The sequence below is a fragment of the Macaca mulatta genome, chromosome 20, assembly GCF_049350105.2.
Source record: "Macaca mulatta isolate MMU2019108-1 chromosome 20, T2T-MMU8v2.0, whole genome shotgun sequence".
Classification (NCBI taxonomy): domain Eukaryota; kingdom Metazoa; phylum Chordata; class Mammalia; order Primates; family Cercopithecidae; genus Macaca; species Macaca mulatta.
In genome coordinates this window covers 48,989,134-48,995,284 of record NC_133425.1, presented here as the reverse complement: position 1 = coordinate 48,995,284, position 6,151 = coordinate 48,989,134, and positions in this window count along the sequence as shown.

Genomic DNA, 6,151 nt, shown 5'->3' with positions numbered 1-6,151 from the left:
CCAGTAGTCTTTATTTCCTCTTCTTGGGCACATTAAGGAATATTTCGTACCCTGTCACATCAGAGGGAAAAAAATGAATGTTCTGCAGAGCGAGTTTAGGGCATACCAGTTATCAGGGACCTGAGGCCTGACTTGGCCAGAGGTCGGATGCGGCAATACCCGAGTGCGGAGTGTGTAATCACCCAAGCCGGGGCTTCCCTCACTAAAGTTCAGCAGCAGGGCAACCGCAGTTCGCCACCTCGTGTCTCCTGCACCGCATCCCGCATATTTTAAAACTGGATTCCACTTGGCTAGCATGAAGTAGGCAGCAAGGGCCATGAGCTTAAAAGTCTTGGTTATGGACTTCGACATTCATAATAACAAAGTTATTGCCAGGAATTCAGTCTTAAGTGGGAAGTAGGAAGTACCCTAATGCCCTCCCGGAAGCCTCATTATTTACTGACTATTGTACAGTTCCAGATGTTCAGGTAACTTTTCTTAGCAGAGTACATTTCTGTTTTTAATCGTTGGTTCATGCAGAACCATTAGGATGCAATTCTTACTAAATCAGTGGCTTCAAGCAAGGTACCATGACTCACACCTGTAATCCCAGCACTTTGGGAGGCCAGTATGGGAAGATGGCTTGAGGCCTGGAGTTTGAAACCAACCTGGGCAACATGGCAAGACCCCCATCTCTACAAAAAAAAAAAAAAAAAAATTAGCTGGGTGAGGTGGTGTTACACGCCGGTGGTCCCAGCTACTCAGAAGGCTGAGGCAAGAGGATCGCTTGAACCCAGGAGTTTGACATTGCAGTGAGCTCTGACCGCAACACTGCACTCTATCGTGGGGGACAAAGGGAAACCCTGTAGACAGCTCCAGGAGCCACAGTAAGCTTCTCACACATGAAGCACTCCTACCAAAAACGATGAATCCAATCAAGCCTTCACACCTGACAGTTAATGAGAAATACAAGGATAGAGGATCAAGTTAAATATCACAAGAAAACAGCCAGCCAAATCCAAAATGCAGAATACTTTGATCTGTTGATCTGTTCAAATTGTCAATATTATTGGGTGAGAAAACGTGGGAGGGCTGTTCTAGAATAGAGATTAAAGAGATATAACCAAATGCAATGACTGAATCTTGATTGAATCCTGGTTTAGAGAAAAAAACTCTTATTCTGTTTGGACTGCTAGAACAAAATACCATAAACTGGGCAGCTTATAAACAGCAGAAATCTATTTCTCATAGTCCTGGAGGCTGGGAAGTCTGAGAGCAAGGTGCTGGCAGGTGAGGAGTCTGGTGAGTGCTTGCTTCTTCAGAGATAGCATCCTCTCACTGTGTCCTCATGTAGTGGAAGAAGGAAGGTCGCTCTCTGGGGTCCCTTTTATAAGGGCACAAATCCCATGTATGAGGGCTCCACCCTCATGACCCAGTCATCTCCAAAAGGCTTCACCTCCAAATACTATTACATTAGTTATTAGGTTTTCAACATATAAATTTTGAAGAGACAAACATTCAGTCCTTAACTATAGAAGTATTTTTCTTCGTGTGTGACAATTAGGGCAATTTTCATAGGTCTGAAGGCCAGGTGCAGTGGTTCATGCCTGTAATCCCAGCACTTTGGGAGGCAAAAGTCAGCAGATTTTGAGACCAGCCTGGCCAACATGGTGCATCTCCATCTCTACAAAAAAAAAAATTAGCCCGGTGTGGTGGTATGCACCTGTAGTCCCTGTTACTCAGGAGGCTAAGGTGGGAGGATTGCTTGAGCCCAGTATGCTGAGGTTGCAGTGAGCCATGATTGTGCCACTGCACTCCAGCAAGGGCAACAGAACACAATTTTGTCTCAAAAAAAAACAAAAAACAAACAAAAAAGCATACAAAAGTCTAGGAATGTGAATTTTCTTAGGGGTGACTGGCACTGTAGTTCCGTAAGGGAGTGTCCTTGCTCTGAAGAGAAGCACCCTGGGAAGCACTAAGGAGTGAAGAGCATGATGACGGCAACTTATTTTTAAATGACTCAGGAGGAAAAATAGGAAGATGAAATACGGCAAAACATTAACATTGCCGAATGTAGATGGTGAGCGTAAGGGAGTTTGTTGTCCTCTACTTTTCGGTATGACTGAGCATTTTTATAGTAAAATATCGGAATAAATGATGGTCACAGTGTCATTTGCTTTGGGTGGGTGACTCAAGATCACTGAGCTTCCCTATCTTTCACGGAATCACCATCTACCTACTGCAAGAAAGAAGAGGTGTCTGTGCCTGGAATAGTCCCCTTCCCTGAATGAGTATTGCTTTCTCTCTCTTTGGTTTTCTGAGTGTGCCACTCTAGATAAAACTAACTCAAGCCTTTATCATCATTCCAAATGCTTTGAAACCACAGAGTGAGGTGGTTTCCCAATCAAAGAGAACATTGCTTTTATGACTGTGGGTACGGTCATCAGCGTGCTGAGGGAGTGGGGGTTATTTGTGGTGTCAGGCCATGTTCAAAATGCTGTTTGATTGTAAAAGGAAATCAGTTCTCTTCAGCCCTGAATGAGCAGCAGTATCATATATTGGTTGCTTTTCCTTAAGACATAAATATTCACAGTGGTCCATCAGCTACTCTGATTTCATTTTGAAATGTTGTAGTCTCTCTGTAAAATTCATTCTTCCACCCACGCACCCACTTACTCAGGGATGGGAGCTATGGGTAATGGGGCAGGGAGGAAAACATGATGCAACCGAAACCTGAAAGCACATTTGTGATGTTATTACAAGCAAGAACTGTATCGCTTGATGAGGATATGGAAAGGAAAATAGCCACATCATCCGTCTATAGCAGTATTTCTAAACCTTCAATGATTCTTACAAATGTGTGATTTCTGTCATGTCTGAGGATCATTATTAACTACAGGACAATTATCTGATATCCTCCCTTAAATCCATTTACTTAAAAAAAAAAACACTAAATGCCTACTTTGGTCTCATCCTAAACATTATTACCCATAAAGTCGTGGCTTTAATGTGCTAATTATATTTTTTCTAAGATATTAATATGCATAGCTAGATCCTCTCATATTTTGAACAGTATACGTAATCAGTCACATGTATACAGGAATCTACTTTTCAGAAAAGGACTTGGGGGGCAAATGGATTGAGCTAAAAACATTGGCTTATATGTGTGCCTGTGTATAAAACATATGCATTTTAACCTTCGTCATTTTATCCTTTCCTTCTTTCTCTGAAGGGCTTTAGTAGTAAGCCAGTGATTTAAACTGCTTTGTACAATTACTTTTCCAGAGTCCGAAAGATGTATGATTCAGGGAATATTTTGCTGATTAGAACATGAGCAGAAGTCCTGAATACTCAGATCACATATCTATTAAGTCCAGATGCAAAGAGAACCTTTTGATGCAAATATATCAAATATGCTTCAAAAATTTAGAATAGTAAATGTAATGTGAAGCGACTGAAGACGTTTTATAGGTAAGGTTTTGGGTCCATTGAGATTTTTCTCAGCACTTTTATGTTTTAGTCTTAAAGAAATGGTACCTTGAGGCCACCTCCTCATTTCCTTTTGAATAAATCATCCTGATTTTCATAATGAGTTGCTTTCTTGGTGCAGAGCTGTGGGCGTGCAGGTTGGTGTTTCAAATGTACTTTAGTTGCTTCTGTCCTTCATTCGGCAAATATTTATTGCGTGCCTACAACATCTAGCTTTTGGGTGCCAGGGAGACAATAGAAAGTGATAAAATGGTTCCTCCCCGGGAGCTTACAGTGTGGGAAAGACACTAATCATCTCCCAAATCAACAGCAAATTGCCCCCAAGGAAGTGGTGTTAGAGCTGAGGTCTGTGTAGGGGAGACAAGAGGATGGACCAGGCAAAGGGAACGTTCACTGCAAAGGCCCCTTTTGTGGTAGGGAGGTGTGGGAGCATCTCCCTTCCGAGGACCTGGAAGATGCCAGAGCGGCTGGAGTCTGTGGCCTCCGGGGCTGGACCACAGCCATGGGCAGGAGTTTTGTCTTTGCCCATTGGGGAACCACTGAAGGGCTTAAATTCCTCAACAAAATGGAGGTTCCATCAGTAATGAAAACGGCAGAAGCGGGTATCGGGTACACAGGCAACAGTGCTTACAGAAGCACCCCAAACAGAACCCAGATTTTCCCATTTCCCACTGTTCCAAACCTGCGTGTGGTTCACTATTTCTCACCTCAGTGAATGGCCTCACCATCCCTCCTGTAGCTTATGCTAAAAATCTAGGTGTCAGCCATATCTGCCTCTTCATCCCCCATACCTAGTCCACGGCCAAGCTCTGTCCATCCCACCTGTATGAGTCCATCAGTGTTGCTATAAAGGAATACCTGAGGCTGGGTCATTTATTTTAAAAAAGAGGTTTATTTGGCTCATTGCCCACTTCCTTGAGGCAATTAGCCATTGATTTGGGAGATGATTTGACTGGCATCTATCTCCCATAGCTCGATGAGGAGGAACAATGTCTGTTTTGTTCTCCATTGCCTCCCCAGCATTCAAAGCCTAGATGTCATAAGTATGCAATACACATATGTCAAATGAAAGACAGAAGCAGCTAAGTACATTAGTATAATGTACTTAGAAGAAGCATGGCACCAGCATCTTCTGGTGAGGACCTCAGGAAGCTTCCACTCATGGCAGAGGAGAGGCCAGCAGGAATCATTTGGCAAGAGACAAAGAAGGGGTCGGGGGAGGAGAAGGTGACAGGTTCTTTTAACAATCAGTTCTCTCGGGAACTAATAGAACTCACTACTGCCAGGACAGCACCAAGCCTTTCATGAAGGATCAGCCCCCATGACCCAAATACTCCCACAGGCCTCACTTTCAACATCGGGGGCCACATTTCAACATGAGGCTTGGAAGGGTCAAGCCATATGTAAACGATATCATCCTATCTTAAACATCTCTGGAACTCATTCAATTCTCCATCTCTACCTTCAAATTCATGCGATTGGCTGTTGCCTGAACTACTGCCATGGTTTCTCAACTGCTCCGTGACCCTTGTGCCTCTACAATCTGTTTTCCACACAAAGTGATGTGTTCAAAATACAAATCTGATCATGGATCTCCTCTGCCTCAAGTCCAGGCAGAGATCCAGGGAAAATCTCAGCCCAAGCCAATCATGGCGGACTCACTCCACTTGCCGTTGACTGGTTTTGTTGTGGCCAGAGACTTATTTCTGGCCATTGAAACCTGCGGGCATTTCTTCTGCGGAGCTTCTGGGAAAAGTATTCATGTATTTCAAAAGGGACCACTGGAAGAAAGGGATACTTTTAATTTTGTGAGATCCTGGGTGTGCTTGGAGTGCTGCAGCCATCTTGCCACCAGCCTGAAAGTACAATTCCAGGGACTGCAAGGAAAGCAGAGCCTGAAGACCAGGGCACCACCTCTGGAGACAAGCCTCTCATGCGAGAGAAATCCCCTTGCTAAGTAAGCCGGTTTGAGTTGGCTTTTCTGCCATGTGCAGTCTGATGCTAGTGTGTGTCTGAGGCATCCGGTGCCAAGTGGGCAGCTGACGACATGCACTGGAAGCTCAGTGGATAGATGTGAGCTGGAGAAATACCTATGTGGGTCCTCGGTGAAAACTGAAGGTTGGGGAAAGGATGAAAGCAGAAAAAAAGCTTTGAAGAGGATAATGAGCTTCAAAGAAGATTGGGAGGAAATGGGCCACAGAGGTGCCAACCACCACCTGTGGCCTAAAAAAGGATTTCCTGCTCGCCTGCCTTTCTGTATTAAGACTTGTATTAAAAGGCATTGTAACATTCCTAAATGTGTCCTAAGTGGACAAAAGGAAGTGGCTCAGAAGTGTTTTCAGCTGGGGGAGGAAGCTGGGTTTCAGAACCAACCCCTGGGATTAACATCAGGAGAATTTGGCTTCCTGCCCTTCAATAAGTCACCGGATCTCGGAGGCAACCAAAAATGGACCAAACAACCCAGCCAGAGAATGTGTCTTCTCTTATGAGTGTAAGACACTGAGGCGGTGTCACAGACAGGTCAGTGCCTCTGGTGTCTAGAGAAGGGGCAGCGGCTTGCGGGGAGAGGGCTGTCGCCCAAGTGTGGAAGTGGAGTGCCGAGACTGGAGGGACTAACCACGGGGAGGCACCGTTGGTAAGAAGAGGCCTGGAAAGCCGCTGGCAGCGATCACAGAATCAGGCC